We start from the raw sequence: 22,278 nt of genomic DNA on the forward strand, positions 1-22,278 counted from the left end.
ATGTCAGGGTAGCACTCATCCTGACTCTGCTTACATTTATTTCCTGGCCCTACTCACATGACCTGGGCAGAGTTCCAGAAAGAAATACATTTATCCCACGACAGGAGTTAGTGCTGACTCGAGTGGCTACTGTTATTCATGGAAGGGGCTGAACACCTTCCAATCCCATTGTCTTTAATAATTTCATTTGTTTTTAGATTCTCCCGCTGCTTGTTTGTGTGACCATGTGCAAAGATATAGGATGAAACTTTACTCAGTATCTATGCTGGTAACTTGAAAAAGTTCTGACTGTGGTTATTTTGTTATTTTGGCATTTCTGCACAGATCTATTCACTTTAAGATCAGCTGCAAAAAATAAAAATATTTGGTATTTTAGGCTTTTTGAGTTCCACTGTGTTGTTCTGTTTATAGTTTGTTACAATGTACCTTATTCTTTTTATCCCCCGTCTAACTGCATTGCTGAGTTGAGGGTTTGAGGTCATTTTAATTTTTTTCATCAGTACTAAGAATAAATAGGGTCAATTTGAGATTTTCAGCTGCAAGAGTCCAAAGGTGAGAATTATAACACACTGTGCTAGAGACAAGAGATTCAGTGAACTCTAAGCTTCCTTCAGGCAAAGAAAACTACACTCATGCTCGTCAAGGAGATTAACAAGAAATCTGATCGAGTCTGGAATACTATTGCTGCAGTGGATTACAAGTCTGATCTCCCTTTTTTCCTGAATAAATAAGCTCCAGGGCTAGGACAATGGTACAGAAAAATCAAATAGCATCACTGGCTACGAGGACAAAGTGTGTCTACGTAGCAGACCCAATAAAATGAAGATGAAGAAGTCTACTGACTATAATTATAAAACATATTATCATATATAATATTATAGTAATATTTTTCATTTTATATTATTAATCATCTATTATAATATATCATCTTTATCCAACTCTTTGTCGGTCTCTTCTATTCAGACTGTATGATCTTTGGGATAAGCCAATCTCTTATTAAGTGCATGTATAGTGGCACAATGGGGCCCTGATCTCAGTTGGAGCTTGTAATGCGCCACAAATAATTAATTAAAATTATACCATTAGAAAATATAAACCATTGCACCATATAAACATATGATAGTTACTGGATGTACCAACCAAGGGTTACAGATTTCAGGGCATTTATGGAGTGTGGAATTTCTGAGACTGAACATAGAGGAAGGTGTCATATGAGTGGAAAGAGAATGCAGGATAATTTAGTTTGCTAACAAAAGAGATTTAGGATGCTCATAATCTAATTGTTTGATCTTCAACAACAAAAGTATTCTGGAGTTACTTGCGAAAATAAGATTTTATGTAGAAACCTGGGGATGCTCATCCACTTGGACTGTTTCTCTCCAGATTGTATGTGCTATTGCTTCTAAAACAGAGCAGACCTTTCACAATGAGGAAATAGATAATGTTCAAATACATCCAGGCTCTGTTGTTGAATGCCTCTTTTTTCCTCTCTGGTTTATTGTATCCAAGAGGCATAACAAGGGGGGGCGTGGGAGGAGAGAAAGCACAGATCACGTACATATGCATAGGACTATGTACCTGTCCTAAGGTTACCTATTACCTGAAAAAGTACAGTACGATAGCATTATCTGGAAAATGTACATTTCACTGATAGCAATTACATCTACACTGACTGCAACTTTCTCCCTCTCTGTTGAAAAATATTCTGGTGACACCAACTCTGCCCTGGAGCAAGATGATTGCTGAGATGGATAAACTGTAATCTGTTTAAAGCTTGTGATTTTTGTTTTTGCCATGGCTGCAATTCTTTGCAGCAAAGAGCAGCTGGGATGTTTCCTGCCAGTAACCAGACATCTCATGCATGTTTCATAAATATGTCTTGCTACTGAAACAGAACGTATTAAAAGGAAGTTAGCGCAAGTTTGAAATGGTTTGCCCTTATAATTTTAAAGTAGCCTAGGATGAAATCCTGGCTCCACTGGAGTCAACAACAAAACTCCCAATGATTTCAGTAGGTCAAGGCTTGCACCCCTAGTCTTTAACTATGATGTAAACTCCTTCAATTTTAAATCAAAGTAGCTGTGGATGACATAAGTGAAACAAAATATGTCATGGCTATTTTGTTACCTTCATCTTATTTTAAAATGGCCAGACTGTTCACCTGTCATTCATTTAGGAAGTGCCCCAAGGACTGGACTTTGTATGTCAAGTTTAAACCTAGATTAAATGTTTATGGTCAATTTATAACCCAAAGAAGATAGGGTTTATAATGGAAGTGCTGGAACAACTTAACTTGCACTATGTCATTAATGTTGCAGTAATACTGGTATATAACAGAAATATTCTTAATATAGTACAGCAGCCCTCAGTAATGGAAGCATGTTTTAAAAATGAGAAATTCAATAATCCCAGCAGACATGTCAGCTATATAACATTAACAGAAAATCCTTCCTAAGAAGAGTATTGTTTCCTACTTTATTAAGCAATTCACAAAATATGGCAGAGAATTAAGAAATGCATATACACCTGTATTCTGTTTAACTTGTATTGTTGTGGATTTTTCAGTCTATTTTGTGTGCCAAGTAAATCTTGCTTTATTTAAGATAACTTGGGTTTATGATTTTTCCATAGGATAATTAGTGTGTGCCACTTCCAAGAGAGAAGAAAAATGAACTCCTGACTTCTGTGAGCTGCGGAAGGGTAGTGTCAGAGACACCAGCTCAAGCAGCCAGTCAAAGAACCAAGGGCTCCATTTCAAATAGTGCTGCTGTTATCTTGGTTTATAGCCAGGTTAGAGCATCGAGAATGTTCAGAAGGCTAGATTTTCAAGCACAAAGGAACAATGAGATGCAATATTAAGCATACCAAGAAATAGAGTTATCTCACAGGGCTGCCCGGAAGATTCAAGGGGCCTGGGGCAAAGCAGGGGAGCTACGGTGCTTGTACTCACCCAGCAGCGGTCCAGGTCTTCAGCGGCATTTCGGCGGCGGGGTACTCTTCAGTGGCTCCGCATCTTTGGCAGCGCTGAAGGGCCCCCTGCTGCTGAAATGCTGCCAAAGACCCGAACGCTGACGGGCCAGGGCTCGCAGGGCATTTCGGCGGCAGGGGGCACTTAGAGTAAAATCATCTTCCCAGCAACCAGCTGAAGTAACTGGGCTGAGCACTGAAGAACCAAACTAGCAGAAATAGAGATGGACCCTTTCCTTTAAGGCAACAGAATGGCTGCAGATCTGTTCACAAACAGCAATGGTGTGACTGTAGTAACCTTTGTGGCGCTAATGCCCAGATGCAACCTGCAGCTGGAAAGTGCTGGAGGGTTTGTGCAGTGGCAGATTATGTAGTCTTGTCCCACTTCCAACTTCAAGCTGTGCAGAGGAAGTGCATATCCACAAATCCTGCCTGCCCCTTGCACAGCATAATTGGTTCTGCTACAAACATTGGTTTTCCAGCATTGATTCTGCTGTAAGAAGACCCTCCACACTCATGGAGCAGAGAGAACTATGTGCCCATAAGCACCACTAGAAGCAAGAGTTCTGCAGTGCTCACTTGTATGTCACCAGATTAGTATGCAACATAGCACCTGATTTCCAAAATATTCAGAGAAACCATTTTGTGCTCACAGTTGCATATTGATCAGTGGCCTTTTACCCATCATAACACGCATGTTTCCTTGCTGTCTGTGTTCTCATTTGCAGTATGTAAACAACTTCCCAAAGCACCATCTTCTCTGCAGGCAAGCAAAGACTGGCTTTTGGAACAGTCTCTTTAGATTCCTTAGTCTCAGCTTCCTTTTTTAGTTTTCAGCATTCTACATGCTCCAACCTGGCCATAAACTGAGATAGCAGCAGCACTACTTAAAATGGAGCCGTTGGTCCTTTGACTAACTGATTAAACTGGTGCCTCTCAGACTACCTTTCCACATCTCACACCAGAAATCAGAAATTAATTTTCCTTCTCTCTTGGAAGTGGCACACAGTAATGATCCCATGGAAAAATCATAAATCCAAGTCATTTTAAATTAAGCAAGGTTTACTTAGCATACAAAATAGAGAGAAAAATCCAGAATGATACAGTTAAACAGAATAAATGTAGCTGAGTCCAGAGACTACACAAAAACAGAACTTGCCAGGCTTAAATCTGTCAGTATGAAAATATGAAATGGTACCTATAGTAAATATCTATAAAACTCCTCTCTGGTCCCCTGAATTTGAAGCTGCCTGCTTGCCTGCCCAACGTCCTTGTGTCTCTGTGATCTGTCTATCTTAAGGCAATCACAGATTGTGTCTTATTAGGGTTGCCAACCCTCCAAGATTGGCCTGGGGTCCCCCGGAATGTGCATCGATCTCCCGGTGACTACTGAAAGCAATCCAAGAGATTTTAATCGGATATTTTAAGAAAATGACATTATGTCATGTTGAGGGAAAAAATCTCTCGGAGTAGATTCACTCAGAGTTGGCAACCCTATGTGTTATAGGTGAGTGATATCCTGCCCCATTGAAGTCAATGACCACACCCCACGTGTTTTTGTTCTTCCTCCTTTTACTCCATTTTTTCTGGCTGGTCCCAAGGGTTTATTTTACATATTATGAGCCTGATCCAAAGCCAACTGAAACTAGTGAGAGTCTTTCTATGAATTCATATGGGCTTTTGCTCAGACCCCATATCACTCTCTACAAAATTAGTTTGGAGCAAGCAAAACTCCAAAAACTGTTGACAAGTCATAGCCCATCTCGCTGCCTCACATCTGTAAGGCCTACTTTAGTGATCATAAAAGAAAGAAGTATATAAGCCTATTTTTCCTTTTGCAGGTGCCTTTTAAAAACAAATCTGTTTTTGTGAGAGTCTTTTTTCCCATATATTTGGTGTTGACTTTGCTTGGTAATAAGAAATCATTAATTCTAAAAAACGTCAACCAACAGAATGAGATTACAGTTTCAGGAATTCCAATTGTTGAATATTTTGCTTTGTCCATGGTATGATTTTTTTCTGCAGATTTTTTTGCAAAGAAGATCAGCTTCCACAATGTTCATTGTTTAGATGCCAGCTATTGTTTAATATTCAGTCAGCCATTTACTTCAATTCCTGGAAAGCTTTACTTTGATCAGTTTGCTTTCTTGCCTATTTAGAAAGTTGGTGTCACAACTGTCATGACAGTTTGTTGGGGAAGGTGCCATCTCTCTAACACAAAAGCAGCCAGTGGTCCTAACATGCCAGGAAATCAAGAAACAGCATAATGCAGCCTGAGAAATGCTACTGACAAGCAGAAGATATACAAGTGAAGACTTCCCAGCCTAGTAAGCAGAAACTCCAGCTATCTAAGTGAGGAGGGAATGAAGGAATAAAGACTGGAGACAAGAAAAATGGAAACCTCAGGAAACATATCTATACAGTTTTATGTACTGCTGTCATTGAGTTCTTCTCATTTTCAATGGATGCAAGACACAAGTAAAAATCTATCCAATTGTCAATGTTGACATTCATGTGCAAAAACATTTTCCTATGCCACTAATTTACAATGCATTAATTTATTACACTTCCACTGTACATTTTACAGCTTCCCATCCTTAAGTGAGTAGGGCCACTTGTCTCTGTCTCTTCACACTCCCTGTTTTGGGTATAACAAATCTCTTCTTTTAGGCTTCCAAAAGGGCACTCTTCTTTCTCACCCAGTCATCTACAATCAAAGGGCAATGAAATAACATATATCTATACAAATGTTCAGATACATTGTTAGACTGATCATTTTGTATTGCATGTATGTACGTGACGTATTGCAGTTAAGTTAAAGATGGAATAGTCCCATCAAATCAAATCCATTCTTCTTCGGTATTTCCTCAGTAGTGCAACCTTTTCCTTTTTTGGAACATTCTCACTTCAAGAATCACATTTTTACTCTCTTCCCCATTCTCCTTTTCATTTTAAATTTAGTAGTAGTATTAAATTGTAAAACATGTTAAAAGATGTATTTTATATTAAAATATTCATAATTGCCCTGGGTTCATGTATGTATAACTGGTTCATGTTTTTAGAACAAATAACTACTGAAGGTATGCCATAATTCATAAAGAACCAATGATTTATATGGACCAAAATTAAGTATTTCTTTTCAAGATAAATCATTAACACATTTTTAATTTTTATTTCACACTTCTCCAAGAATGCAAAATTGGTATTAGTATTGAGAAATTTTGTACCTGAGCCACCAGTCCTTCTCCAAATATTAGTCACTCACATCTTTTACAGTTTTTGTTTTTAAGAAATAACCTCAATCAGTAGGAATATTGCACTCTTTTCTTTCTGGTAACCTAATTCTCACTGCATCCTAATAGGACAAAACCAGATGAACAACAGTTGTATCTAGTTACTGTGCATGGATTGATGTGGCTTTTGCATTTCTCAAATATGTGTACAAACTGACAGACATAAGCAGACCCCCATGGTACTAGTGCTAGAGAAGGTGGGGTGCTTACACCTGCTGCTGCTGTGGAACAAAGCACAGGCTACTGTTGCTCTGGGACTTCCCTAACTTGCACCTCTGCTGTTATAGCCCTATATATGGCTTCCATCAGCTGAAAATCACTGATCAACTGTAGCCATAACTGTTTCTGCCTACTCTGTCCCTTCCATCCTCTGGCCTGCCCTTTCTACTAGAATAGCCCATGCACTGGGGCTTCCACAGTGTCAGTGCACAGTTGGCTCTACGCTGCGAGGACTGTGCAGTCTGCGCAGGAGGGAATTAGCTGGTGGATCCTCTGCCACTTTAAGCACAGCTAGAACAAAATGGCTTCAGTTCAGGGGTGAATTTTCCCTAAGGTCTCAAACTCACAGAACTTATGCACTAGTTCAGATGTTACATGGGAACAACAGCTGAACCAAATTCTTCTCTTACTTACTCTAATGAAATCCCAAAGTCTGTAATGAGATTTCACTGGTGTGAGGGAAGAATTTGGCCCTCTGTGTTTAGAACTACGATAAAAATCAATAAATTTATTCAATACTAATAATGTTTCTGCTGCTGAAACCAGCAAAAGTAGTATCAAGACTTGTTACCAGTACAGAGGAAACCTGAATTTCATTCCAGTTTTAAATAGTGAGGTCCAAATTCTCCACTCAGTTACACCGGTGCCACCCCATTAAATTCCAGGGGTGGCACCTATATATCAGAGAGGAGAATGAATGAAGTAATGTATTCTCATTACCTTCCCAGCAGTTTGTTTCATCTGCCTGCAGTAAGAAAACTAAAATTAGGAAGCATTTCATGTTCATAGTTTGCTTGCAATATGAAAAAACAAGCCTATAAATTTGTCTATGAATTTGTTATGCATTGTTCAGTTCTACTAAAAAGAAAGTTACCTGTACATTAGCGTGATGAACTGATAATGTCATAGTGTACTATTTTGTCCAGAGTAATTCAGATTAATGTGCCTAGAAATATTACTTGAGGTATCTAAATTGTAAACCATTGTCAATACATATGTACTCTTCCAAAAGAATTGTATTCCTATTTTACTTTATGATGCATGCTCTTTTAGGTGTTTATAAAACATCCTCTGCTAGTCTTAAAATGCTAGTGCAGTTGGTATTTCTTTCTGCAGTCAGTCCACACCAGCACTGAGCCAATTGCACTTGCATGTGGGTGTCAGGCAATACAGCTATCATACTGTCAGAAATTTGGGTACAATTGTTCCCATCCTGTCTCATGAATCCCTTCGCTCTCAGTCTGCATTACCCAAAGCAGTTTATAGCAGACAAACTCCTGATTCTTTATGTCTGAAAAGCAAAAAGAAGGAAGGAATTATCCCAGGAATTCAAAGGAAATAAAATAAGAGATAAGAAATGCAGACGATTGCCCTCAGACTTCTGAACAATCAGTAAGATGGTTTCAGAAGATCCTACTGTTGGGAGCTTCAGCCTTAATATTAGCTCTGAAAGAAATATCCCATCAGTACAGAATCCTAAAGAATAGGTAGGAAACCCTGAAGAAATATAAGCCTCCATCTTTTAATTTAGCTTCTCTCAAAGCATTTAAGTGAGAGTACAAGCAAAAGCTCTTACCCAGCCTCCCATTCCTAAAATAACAGACTATCAAGTTGATTCTCCACTCAAGGAATTTTCAGTTCATGGATTATTCACCTAGTTCACACAGATGAAGACAAATGCTATTGATGCTTGTTATTGCTTGTATTTTTTTTGTCTTGTTTGTTTAATAGAAAGATACATTTGTGATTTCCCAAAACTGTAAGTTCTGTGCAAATAAATCTATATTGGTTTCCATATCTAGCCATTCGTTGCGGTGTATGTGGTTGACTGAAGATGGAAGTTACATTGAATGTAAAAAAGATCTACAGTAGAACCTCAGAGTTACGAACACCAGAGTTACAAACTGACCAGTCAACCATACACCTCATTTGGAACTGGAAGAACACAATCAGGCAGCAGCAGAGACAAAAAAAAAGAGAGAGAGCGAGAGAAGCAAATACAGTACCATCCTGTGTTAAATGTAAACTACTAAAAGAAAATAAAGGAGAAGCAGCATTTTTCTTCTGCATAGTAAAGTTTCAAAGCTGAATTAAGTCACTGTTCAGTTGTAAACTTCTGAAAGAACAACCGTAACATTTTGTTCAGTTATGAACATTCCATTCCCAAGGTATTCATAATTCTGAGGTTTTACTCTACTGTGTTTTTCAAAATTGACATGTTTTCCAAGAGTAACCAGGGAATCCAGCTTCCTACTTTGTACTGGCTGATGTCATTGCATCGTTATTGCTAAGAAAGACTTAGGCATACTGATTATAAGGATAAGTGCCTCCAAGCTTGCAGTGTTAGAATTAATATGCATTTTGGGAAGACAGGAAGGTGTCTGGAGACAGAAACCCTTAAGTGTCTTAAAGATTGGAGGATGAGATTAAACAATTTGGATTTCACTGGAACTTCTCATGACTAAAAGCTGATGACAAGAACACTTCTAAAGAAATTTTGGTTAATCATTTTTCATAATCAAAGGCTAGCGTAGTGGGGCAGCTGCCCTACTCTTGTAGAAAAGGGATTAAAAGCAGCCGTGGAGAGGGCTGTGGCTGGAAATAAGGGGAGTGAGAATAGCTGAGGGAAGCTGACTATGTTGCTGACCACAGGTGTGACCAACTCAATCAGGGCCCAGCTGGCCCTGTTAAGGAGGCTGAGGGCCAGAGACTGGGAGATACTTCCTTTAGATCCAGAAGAAGAAAAGGACCTTGGTGCCTGGGAAGCTGAGAAGGATATCTAGGGTGGAGCAGTGCTGGGGGAAGGGCAGAGGGAGCTGTGAAGCTCTGACCTAGCAAAGCCCCAGGCTGCAGGCCGAGTTAAGGGCCCACAAAAGAGTTAGGCAGAGGGTGCCATGCAGAGCAGTTTGTTTATGTGCACCAGGATGTCCCGTGAATGGTCTGTATTGATCTCTGTGAGGGGTGATTACCCCACATTCGTCCTGCAACATTAATGCAGGACAGATGGGCCAATTAACCAGTAGTAGGAAAAAGTCCAGGGCTAGAGCAGTGAGGCCTGGGTTGAGGGCCTCTGGGCTAGAACCCAGAGTAGAGGGCAGGCTTAGGTTCCCCTACCAGTCACTGGCTGAGTGGCACCGAGGCAGTGAGCAGGAGGACTGCCTAGAACTATTGAGAGTTAAACTCCCCCAGATGCAGTAGGGAACACTGACAGTGACACAGCCGGAGGGCTGAGCCATGGAGAGGACACTGTGGTTCCTGAGGCTGTGAGAAGAGCTGCAGGCAGATGGAGTGACAGTGTGCAAAGTGCGGACAGGGAGGGAGTCGGCCTCAAGCTAATCCCCAGAGTACCAGAAGGAGGTGCCAGTCCAGCAGTGAGTGGTGCACCCTGTGACAATCTAAATGAAACTTTCATGGAGGTGCTCTGCAATCCTCTGCCAAAGGTTTTTGGGAAGGGCTGCCTTATTTCTTCCACCATGGTAGGACACTTTCCCCTGCCACTCAGCGATTACTTCAGCAGGCACCATTGCAGTACACACGCTAGCAGCATATGGGCCTGGGAGGCATCAGGATGCCAGCAGCAGCAGTGCTCTCTCTGCCTCTGTTATTCTCAGGAGTGAGATATCAGCTAAAATCACCACCATCTATGGAAAACAGTACTAGTATTCACCCAATTATCATGCTAGCAAGCTATTCTCCCCTCATTCCCAACCCCCACCGTGAGCCATACTCAACATGGCTGGTGCTGTGACTGGCTCTGTGCTGTATCAATCCCAAACAGAAGTGAGAATGTAGTGCTTACAATTTTTGGGGAGCCAGGGTGGGGGGTTAAGTATCTTATGATTCTATTTATGTTGTAAATACATTGACAATGGTACTTCTGTGTGTTATATCTGCAGCTGCTGCCATTGCAGCCTGCAGGGTCTCCCACTCCTCACCTGCAGAACACCTGAGCCAGACAAGAAGGAAAAAGAGGAGGACTCAGGATAACATGCTCCAGGAGATCCTGCAAGTCAGTACTCCATCAGAGAATGAGCACAAGGCTCGGAGGATCACCGCTGCAGACAACATGGAGAAGGATAGAATGAAGAGGGGAAAGGCACAGGAAAAGGAGAGAGATGTGCAGCAGGAGATCCTTGCGCTTCTCAGACAGCAGAGATGCTGCCGACTCTGGTAGACATACCGGTTCAACAATCCCGTGCTTGCCTCACTCTATAGCCCATAAAGAATTCAATATCAGGACCTCCCTATGCCACTCCTCAACATTCCACATGGCATCAGGGGTTGGTACACTGTGCTTACCGCTCCACCCAGGGGGACATTAAAGACAACCATAGCTTCACATACGCTGACCGCTGATAGCCACAGTGAGTGCATGTGTACCTGAAATGGAAATGACTGTTCTTTCCCCTTCATAAATTCTGTTCCCTTAATTCATTAAGTTCTAAAAAAAAATTAATTGCTTGGTTCATGTTACAGAACACAATTCTATATTTTGGAACATAATTCACCTGTATTAGTTCACAACATAAGCTTGCTGGTGCTGAGCAGGTCTGAAACTCACCAATTTCTTGTTACTTCACTTTGACAGAACGCATAACATCATTCGCAAACAATATTAATAGGTACATTGTTATATTCCTACATCTGCAGCAATCACTACAAGGTTCATATTGGGCTGCAAAAGAGCAGGGCCAGGAAGAATACATTACAGCAACACACACTACTCACAATTCAAATATTCTCTCAAAGCCTCTCTCAGTTGTATAGGTCCTCATTGAGTTCTTCTAATAGCCCTTGTATCTGGCTGTTCAAATTCAACAGACAGCAATTCCACTTCTGCCATCCACCTCAGTGGAAACGTTTCCCCTTTTGCTTCACAGATATTATGCAAGATGCAGCAGACAGCTATAGCCATTGAGCTATTTTTCTCACTGAGGTCCAATCTTGTAAGTAAACAACATCAGTGACCCTTCAAATGACCAAAGTCTCATTCAACTGTCATTCTGCACCTGTTGAGCCTGTACTTGAAGCACTCGCTGGTGCTGTCGAGGTGGCCAGTGTATTGCTTCGTGAGCCACGGAAACAAGGGGTAGGCTGAGTCTCCCAGAATCACTATTGGCATTTCAACATTCCCAATGGTAATACATCAGTCAGGAAAAAAAGACCCTGCTTGCAGCTTTCTGAACAGTCCTGTGTTCTTAAAGATACATGCATCACGCACCTTCAATGACCAGCCCACATTGATGTTGGTAAAGAGCCCAGCGCTTGCATGACCATAGAAAAGTAGTCCTTTCTGTTGATGTACTCTGGCAAAGTGGTTTGATGCTAAAATAGAGATATGCATGCCATCTTTTGCCCCACCACGGTTCAGGAACCTCATTGCTGCAAAACCATCCACTATGCCCTGTGTATTGCCCAGAGTCACAGTCCTGCATAGCAGGATGCGATTAATAGCCCTGAACACTTGCATGACAATTCCTTCGGTGGTGAATTTCTAAATTGATTCCCAACTGACCACTAACAATCTGCCATTGCAAGTTTCCAAAGTGCAATCGCCACTTGTTTCTCAGCTGTCAGCATGGCTCTCATTTTGGTGTCACTGCTCTGGAGGGTTGGAGCAAGTTTGGCACAGAGATCCAGAAATGTGGCCTTGTGCATTTGGAAGTTCTGCAGCCACAGCTCATCATCCCAAACCTGCATCATCCCACCAGTCAGTGCTTGCTTCTCAAACCCAGAACTGGACAAGAATCATCATGTTCCCCATGGCTCCTCTTGTGGCTCTGCAAAAACTGCAGGATCATGTGTCATGCAACACTTATGACAATAGTGCAGGGCTGTGCGGGCTCCATGTTTCTGTCAAGAAGGCGGACAGCAAGGAGGGACATGTGGATTTGTGGGGATTTTGAAAAGAAGACAAAAAATATTATGGAATGCAGATTAAATTATGGGATGGAGAACACTGCATAAGGGAAATTGACCCCATGCTCCCAGTCACCACTGCATGCCTCGTTTCACCCGATCTGGCATTGCACAAATTTACCAAAAGACCTTGCACTGGATGGTGGCAAATTTGCACAGTGGGATAACCACCAGGGTGCACTGCATTCTGCATCAATAAAAGAGCTCCTGGAGAAGACATGCACCACCAACACAAGGAACCAAGCATGCACTCGTACAAGTGCTGTAATAACTGTGACAGCTGGGTGCCGATGTAACTTAGGTCAACATAATTTTGTAGTGTAGACGTGGCCTTAGACCTGGTAAGCATCAGTTATCACTGTCCTAGGGCAAGTGTCTTCTGGTTCACTCAGTTGCCCTGAAAGTGATGGCAGGCCTATCACTGAGATGGAGAAATGATGAATCCCTGCCCAATTGAAAATACCTCTGACTTTGTAAGGTGTCTGTCACTGTGCTTTATAAACAAGTTTCAAGAATCCCTGTAACACACCCCTCAACCACTGACTCTGAGAAAGTATTACAGTCCAGTCAGAATTAAACGCAGCATTCCGTTTCATAGGTTATTATATAGCATTGCAACCAAGCCACCTAATTTTAAGATAAGACAGAGCTGGGAAACAGATCTGAAATATACTTTGTCAGATGCCATTTGGGAAGAAATCCTATGCAAAATTGAAGTATTTTCTTTCAGTACAAGGCAGAGATTAATTCATTTTAATTTTCCACAGGGTGCTTTTTGTTTTGTTTTGTGGTTTTTTTATATTCATGATGAGACTGTATAAAATAAATCCCTCTTATTTGTTATATTATAAATAGAATCATAGATTAATACATGAATCACACACATTTTGCAATATTATTTCAGACTGCAAACTTTTTGGAAATATGTAACTGGTTTTTTCTTAGATGGACAGTATTAATTTAAAACTTGATCACCCTGCTGTTTATCAGGATCACTGGAAGAGGAGATAAAGAATTATTACTGCACTAAGAGAATGCTGGTAGTGGCAGACATATTGCTCTTGGCTCAAAGAATAATAGACAAATCCTTGCTGTGCAGCTCATTAACAATCCCCACAAGCCAGGTCTACACTGATAATTCTAACATTCACCACCACCACAAACACTGGTTCAACTCCATCAATGTTATCAACAGTGGGAGCTTTAGTATAGGATTGCCAGCAGTCAACAGTGTTTTTAAGATTGTTTCTGATTCCTGCTTTGAGTAAAATTATGTGATATGTTAAAAAAAATGGGCCAGTGACCCACATTCACTGTAAGCTGTGCGGCCCCGCAGCAGCCTATTTAGCGCCACGCAGGTGCTCAAGGAAACAGCCCAGCTGGGACTTGTTGTGGCTGGGGAGGGGTGAACTGAACCTGCTGTGGCCAGAGGCACCCCTCTTCTGGCCACAACTTCAGCCGCAGACCTGCTGTGGGTGGGGGAGAGGCTGCCCGAACCTGCCGCAGCCGGGGTGCCCTTCCTCTATCCCAAACTCAACACCAGCCCAGGCCTGCCGGAGCAGGGGCACCTATCCCACGGCCCTAGCCCTAGAGCTGCTGTGGCCAGAGGAGGGGCGCTTCTCCCGCCCAGCCCATGTGCTGCTGCAGGGAGAGAAAGCTGGGGGGAATCCTCTCTCCCTGCCATAGTCTGAAGCACCCTCCTGTACCCCAAACCCCTCATCTCCAGCCCCATCCCAGAGCCTGCAGCCCGAACTGGAGCCCTCACCCCCACAAACACACCCCAACCCTCTGCCCTAGCCCTGAGTCCCTCATCCCTGTCCCCATCCCAGAGCCTGCACCTCCAGCCAGACCCCTGTACCCCAACCCTCTGCCCCAGCCCTGAGCCCCCTCCCACATTCCAAACCCCTCAGTCCCACCCCCAACACATGAATTTTGTTATTTGCACCAATATGGAGGTGATATGTCACACATCACCTCCAAAATTGGGATAAGCTTTCTTGTAGGATAAAAGGGAATCATGCATTGTTAGTTAAGTCTTGAGGAAGTGTGTTACAATATGTTTTATATGTAACCATTTGTTTCCAACATTCTTAATTATTATCTCTTGAATCCCTGTTCTTTGATCATAAACTTACTCTTTTCACTATATTATATATAAAGTGTTATGTGTTAAGCAGGCCGTCTCAGAGGCCCAGAGAGGCCCAGGCCACTTTCAGCTTTTGAGGACCCTACCTATAATAAAATAAAAAATGATGACATATGGTCTAATCTTGTGCCATCAGAACTGATATATTTTTATTAATATTTATGAACATTTTTAACTCTTTAATATGACAAAATCTATATCAGTTAACAAAAAAAATATGTCTTTTACCACATCACATCGCTTATTTGCTTAAATTTGCAGTTCTAAGCTGAGAGAGTGTGTCACATTTTGGTCCAATAGGGATGCGCGTAAAAACAAGTTGCAATACTTATCAAATATCAAAAAATGTACAAGTGTCTAAATTTGAGACCCCATTTTAGCTTGAGGCCCAGGCCAAATGGCCCTCCTCACCCCTCCTCTGATTGACCCTGGTGTTAAGCAAAGTGGTGATCCTGAGTTGACTCTGACAAGCTACTGTGTACTGTTCCCTTGGGGAAAATGTTTGCAAGAGTTCTGTGAGTGGTCAGTGGAACAGGGGCTGAGTACTCCAGAGGGAAGCTGAGAGAACTCAGAGGTTGGTGTATGTCTATCCTTAACAACCTGTACAGAGAGGGCGAGGCCTGCGAAAGTCTGGAAGGTAGTGCCCGTGTTGCCAGAGGATGTTGGGTTTAGAGAACTGTAGGCCCAGACAAGGCTCTCTCATATTAAGGGCAAGTGATGGTGAAATGCTTCCTGGGTACCACTAAGAGGCATGACAGGGAATTGGATGAGCCACACAGTGTTCACCTCTTTCACTCTTTGGTGGACAAATACTAGATTTATCAGTGAAAGTATGTAGAAGCTGTTGGCTTCCAATTCATTTGCTTAGTAAAACTCCATTACCAAAGACCTAGGCTGAAAATATGGACAAGGATATACAAGCCAGATGCCTTAAGACTAGCAGAGTCCAGAAATACAGATAGTACTTATAGAGGCAATATGGCCTTTAACAATTATTTCTTGCTAATATATTGCTCTTGGCTCAAAGAATAAAAGGAAAATCCTCACCGTGCTGCTGACTGACAAGCACCTCCAGGGACTCCCTTCTCTGCCTATTTGGAGAGAAACCAGATTTTTTTTTTAAAGGAAAACTGAAAATTGTAATGTACATATATTAAGTACAGGTGTGCTAATACCAAATAGCTACAAGTGGTAGTAAAGGTATTTGTAATACCATTAGAAGAGTGGTAATAATTGAGAGGAATAAACCATTATGGTGGACTTGGCATTCCCTAACTTGGGTGATTTTGAAATTTCCAGAACTCTGGTTATATGGAATATGTGAAATATGCAAAAAATACCAATGCCTGGGAATGTCAACAGGGTTTGTATATTCTTATGCTCACTTACCTCTCAGTTGTGTCAAAACTCAAGCACATAACTTTTTGAGCAGTTCCATTGGATTCAAAGGGTCTGTTCAAAGTTAAGCATGCTTTTAAGTCTTTGCAAGGTTGGAGCCTTAATAAAGAAAAACAGGGTGACATGAGAATTTTAAAAAATGGAACTCAGGAACAAAGTAATACGGTAGTTTGATGCTAATGCTGTATTATTGGCTGGGCTGATATTTTCATTCTAAACCATTATTCTCAGTTATAACTTAAAAAAAAGCTTTAGGGATCGAATTTCTCATTTGGAGACTCTGCACGGAACTCCTTTTTAAACCTTTTTTATAAAAATCATTTCAGCCATTTTGGATTTTTTCAAATATGAAAGAGGGAAGAAAAGTTTTTCAGACACAATTTTATGCTTGGATGGCAAAAGCAGCTTTCTTTTATAACTTTAAACTTCAAACATGCATAGTCCAGAAGAAATAAAATTTGAAGACATTTGTTTTGGAAAAAAAATTACAACTTATTTAAATAAGGAAGCAACTATTTTTGTGACTGTACAGCACCACGCACGGTGCCAGCACTAAAACAATTAAGCAGATTGGAATGGGCTAGCTTGTCTTTTGCAGTTCAGTGGAACAATGTTTTGGGTTTAATACTTCAAGTATATCCCATTAAACTATTTTTATTTTTGAAGTATTGATAAGAGTTCGTAATTTAGTTTTTCTTACATTACTTCACTACAAAAACCTTGAACACACATGCTCTGTGATATTGTGATTTATAAAAGGGCTCCTCAGCCTACTCTTGCTGGGAACCAGGCATATGATGGTCTTTCTGAGATCTCCATATCACATTTCCTGGATCAAAGAACCACAGTAGATGATGCTTTGTGTACAGTAGTAATAGACACATTCCTATTATTGTACTAGTGAAAGCCTGGCAGTAAAAAACTTAAAGGGTTACTAAAGCGTTTTCTAGGTTTTACATGTCTGATGCTTTTGAAACTCAAAAACAAGCGCACTTGGAACTGGAATGGTTTAATGCTCCAGTTGCATTCGAAGGATGATTACAATGCTTTGATACTGAGAGCAAAAGGTTCTAAAACCCCTGCAGTCTCTTGAAGATTGTGTTGAGTACACTGAACCAGGTTTTATACATCATATTTTCTTTCATCTTCAGGACACTCTCTGGAAGTCTCAGAAGTGAGAAAGTGGAAAACAACCAGAATTTACGGAGGGGGAAATGACAAATGAAGGGGAAAAAACAACTGCCATTTAAGTTAAAATGCAATCAGATCTTCTGTTTGTAAAATATGAATCATTAGCAAAAGTTATGTTTGGCTGTAAAATACAGCTTATTCCCTAGAATAGTCTCCCTTTCTCTAAAATACAAATTAATATATTATTCCGACTGCTCAATTCCCTTAAACCCATCCTTCCTATCATAAGGACTGTTGGTCATCTGGTATTCACTCAACTACATCAGTTGTCCTTCTAGCCCAGAATTATGTCTCTGGCTGGGGTTAGTACTAGACATTCAGAGAAAAGTGTAAAATAATTCAATACAAACCTACAGTAAGCAGTTACGGGATATCGTGACCACAGGGATATTTCCTTGAAACCCCAGCTGGATGTTGACATAAGACCTCAGGCATGAGGATTTGTCTCTTTTCTGAAAGTCTTTGGGACTATTGTTAACAAAAAGCTACAATAAAACCCAAAAGAAACATTTCATGATTTCTGACCCATGTTTTAGACCAGGGGTGGCCAACCTGAGCCTGAGGAGCCAGAATTTACCAATGGACATTGCCAAAGAGCCACAGTAGTATGTCTGCAGCCCCCATCAGCTCCCTACCTCACACTCCCAGCACCTCCCACCCACCAGCAGCCCTGCCGATCAGCCTCCCCACCCACACCTCCTGATCAGCTGCTTCATGGCACGGAGGAGGCGGCTATGGGCGGAGAGAGGGGAGGAGCAAGGGCATGGTAGGCTGAAGGGGGGTGGGTGGAAAGGGCTGGAGTGGGGGCAGAGCCTGTGGCAGAGCCAGGGGTTGAGCAGTGAGCACCCCTTGGCACACTGTAAAGTTGGTGCTTCTAGCTCCAGCCCTGGAGTCGGTGCCTATACAAGGAGCTGCATATTAACTTCTGAAGAGCCGCATGTGGCTCCGGAGCCACAGGTTGGCCACTCCTGCTCTAGACTCATCATTCATCTTTCCCTTATAAACTTAATTAGAGGAAAGTTTATGTCCTTGTAAGAAAGGCCTATTTGGTAAGACTTCTAACTTTAGTTTCTAATGAAGAAAGTTTCAATCAGGAGTTCATATGTTTATAATCAAAATTAATACCACGTCACTCCAGCCATCAGCACAACCTGGACCCTAATATAAAGCAGCTTGAAAGAACATGCATTGAAGATTTGACTATATTAGTATATAACAAGTTAAAAGATATGTTCAAGATTCTTGTAGAAGTTGATCTACATGAAACTAGCTTTCATATAAAAGACATACTTCTTATTCTGAAAATAAAAGCATGCACTTCCCTGAAAATAAAACACCATACAACACATTTGACTTTTTAAACAAATATTAATAACTATAATAAATTTTCTACTCTTTAATGAGTAAAGACAATTGTTTTCCAATTCAATAAAATCACCAAAATAGGCCATATGGTGTATAACAAGGAGGTTTGATATGATAATACCTTCCCCTTTAGATTAACTTGACTGTGATACTGTGTAATGTCTCAAACAAGGGACGAGTCCATTTTTATACCTGTTAACACTTTAGCAATTTGCTGATAGTTTCTAAGTGGCTGGAAAAAAATATACAAGGTTTATCTTCAAGCACAATAGTATTTCATTATTTCAAGTAGAATGTTAAAAATATTCTCAGGTGGTCATCCCCACACAAGTAGTGGGCGAATCTGCCAATTAAGTACTTTATGATAAGGTGGACACAACCCATTTCTGTCCACCAAAATAACTACCTTCCAGTTTACAAAGCTGCTACAAAAAGCTTGCTTCACTCTCCACCCCCCCATTCTTTTACCCTACTGTACCCCTCAATCAGCCATCATAATAGATCTTTAAATTTCATTTCTAAAGCATGTGTGGTTTCCCATTAATTCCAGTATGCAATTTTCCATTATAATTTAAGTAAAGTACCTTAACAATAGTTTTGTGTATACAGCATATTAAATACAAATGCTACATTAAAATAACTAACTCATCTGATTAACTTTGAATCTAGACCTTTCTTTGTAAGACAAATCCATAATTGTGCTATGCTTGAACTTTAACACTTCCCAGTAGTAAACTTTGTAAGTAGTTCATATGTTTTCACCCATTCATATCAGTGTACAAGAATTCCATTAGACTTAGCATAGCCACAGGATACCTTTTTGGAGCATATGAAGAATACATAACTTGGTAAATTTAAACAAATAGCAAGAGGTGGTATTTTACATTATCTGACTGTAGTGTGGCAAAAAAGCATTTCAATTCCCCCACAATTAGTTTTTTCCTCTTTGTATTAAGCTATTCTAGAAACACTTATTTTAAGGTTGGTAACTTGCATGCCAGTTTTGATCTGGAAAGAATTCAAAACTAAAATTGTCAAGCTTGAGGACCAGTTGGATTTAAACCACAAATAAAACGACAAATAAAATAAGGAACCATATAAAAATATATGTTTAGCATGCAAAAAGTTCACAGCACAGAAAACAAAAATCTAATACTCTTTTTAGAGGATGTGTGGTACACTTTGTTTCTTGTACAGTGGTACTTCAAGAACTATTGCTAACAACCTGCAATGGCTAATAAGAGTATGAAGATCTAAAAATCAGAAAGATTTTTCAAATTCAATGGACATAGAATTAAGGTAATTCAGAGGGATTAAGTACCCCCCTTTCAGCATCCTGGGACAAGTCATCCAGTCTAAACAAGTAAAGTTTACTTATGGCCTAATATAGCAAAGCATATGCTTAACTTTAAGCCTCTGAGTACTCCCTTTGATTTTAGTAAGACTGCCCACATGCTTGAAGATAAGCACATATTCAAGTGCTTTGGCCAACAGGGCCTTACCATTCAAACTGATCTTTAAATTCTGCAGGCAGTCACTGAACAGCATGCCTCAACCTGAGACTGAAGATGAAAGACTATCCACCTCAGTTTCCTTTGCTAAATTCTCTCTGATTCTGCTCCCTCAGATGCACCCCACACTAGTGTGGAGAGATTACATGAATTTAAAGAAACATCCTCCCAAGAAAGCAGTGTTGGTCACAACTACTGTGAAGCACATGAGGTGTCTCTCTAATAATTTAATACTAGTGTATATGTCTGATTGTTATAAAGGTGTTTATTGAAAGAAAACTTGGAATTTAGAAATAGGGTGATCGTTCTATGCAGAAAGTACAATGGCTTTAGATTGCCGTCCATCTGCCACTATTTAAAGGACAACAAAAGAACCATTTTCTTTGAAGTTCCACCCTGCAAGAACCAGCTGAGGTCACTAGACTAGTTTCAGGCAGCAGAGCCCAAAGGCCCAGGAAACAGACACAGGACTTTGGGCTGGACAGAAGTGGCTTTCTTGGGAGGAGGTAGTTGCTTGGGAGACAGGGTCTCTGCCAAGAGATTGCAAGCCTCCAGGTAATTTAGGTAAGAACATAATTGTTTTCATAACCTCTACTACACTTCCTTCTGTGACATTATTGATGTGAACTGTGACCATATAGATAATTGTTGCAAAGAATGTCCTATAGTGGCACCAAATCTTGTACAAAAGAGGGCAAGGTATCTACGAAAAGGCAGTAATTTGCTGGTTATAATTATGCTGTCTGTATGCGTGTACCATTTTTGCATTTGAAGTTATGAATACTGGCTATGTACTTCTATCTCAGTGTATTTGATTCTAAGTTAGCAATGCAGTGAAGCATTTGGCCAGCTTTCTGAGAAGGAGCTCTTTAGATTAAGTGCCCATTCACGAAACATTTAACTGACAATGGACCTTGGGAGACTCCAATCCACATATGAAAAGCTTTCCTGGGAACATTCAAGGTAGCATGTGAGCAATGGCTGCTCTACCTGTAAAGAACTAAGTCATGCAGAGACATGTGACTTGCCCATGTGACTCCAAACTCCATCTTGCTTCTGTGATTTTCCAAAGGGGGTGTCCTTTCATATGGCAGAGGATATAAAAGGTTGTGGAAACCAATCCATTTTGTCTTCAGTACTGCTTCTTACCTCTGGAAGAACTTTGCTACAAAACAAAGATCTGAAATAAGGACTGAATGACCCAGCCAAGCTGTGGATGTACTCCAGAGGCTTGATTTGAATCTGTGTTTTATTCCGTCACTACTGCAAGCCTGAACCAAGAATTTTGCCATTACTGTATGTAATTGTTCCATGCTCTCATCTATATTTGTTTATGAATAAATCTTTAGAATTGAAATTCTAAAGAACTGGCAACAGTGTTGTTTTGGGGTAAGATTTGACTTGTATATTGACCTGGATCACCTTTTTCTTTTACTGGGATATTGGTTTTCATAACCATTTATCCCCATAAGGAGTGGCCCTGGTGGTGATACTGGGAAACTGGAGTGTCTGGTTCATCAGTGGAATAAAACCAAAGTCCTGTTTGGCTGGTTTAGTGTGCAAAGGACCCCCAGCCTTGGGTTGTGACTGTCCTACTGAGCATTGTCCCACCCAAGGCTGCTTTGTTAAACCTTATTAAGCAATCCTTTGTTTGAGAAGGCTGTCCAAGCATTGTTTACCACTGATCACAAAGTCCAAAGGAGAATGGTAGGTGCCAAACCAAGCAAGGCCTGCTGGGAGAAGCAGTTGACCCAAGGAGTACTATAGCCTAGGATGCTGTTTAAGGGTATGCCTATACTGCAGTTAGACCCCTGTGGCTGGCTTGTGGAAGCTGACTTGGGTTTGAACTACACTGCAAGGAAACAGCCCCACTGCCCAAGCCAGCATGCAGTCCATCCATGAGTTTTTATTTGCAGTGCAGACGTACCCTAGAGTGGAACCAAATGCAAAAATGCCAATAGCTTTTGCAGGTACACTGAAACTTGAGGGATCAGATCTAGCTGTACCTCTGATAACTGTGATAACTACACTTTAAACCAGTTTTCATTTTTATACTTCAAAATGACACTCAGGAACTTCCAGCACTGACAAATTAGTAAAAACTTGTGTTTGAGGAAAGGTCATACAAAAGAGCCTCTCACCTGTAAGGAGCTGCAATACTTATCTGTTCTTGTTGGTTAGTCAAGTTTGTCTGGCAACTGTCAAGATCTAAAGTTACCTTCTCTCATTTCATATTCAAGAGAGCACACAGTGAAAGGAAGGCCTAGAC

General features: G+C 40.8%; 1 long non-coding RNA gene across 1 annotated transcript; it reads right to left on the reverse strand.

The window, feature by feature from the left end:
- Window positions 1-4,823: 4,823 nt before the first annotated feature.
- On the reverse strand, window positions 4,824-16,721 carry LOC127044219 (uncharacterized). The gene is made up of 3 exons (XR_007772428.1): window positions 15,934-16,721; window positions 15,592-15,635; window positions 4,824-5,674 (listed from the first exon to the last, which is right to left on the reverse strand). It is a non-coding gene; the product is annotated as an uncharacterized LOC127044219 (long non-coding RNA).
- Window positions 16,722-22,278: the final 5,557 nt, after the last annotated feature.

This window comes from Gopherus flavomarginatus, chromosome 2 (assembly GCF_025201925.1).
Source record: "Gopherus flavomarginatus isolate rGopFla2 chromosome 2, rGopFla2.mat.asm, whole genome shotgun sequence".
Lineage (NCBI taxonomy): Eukaryota > Metazoa > Chordata > Testudines > Testudinidae > Gopherus > Gopherus flavomarginatus.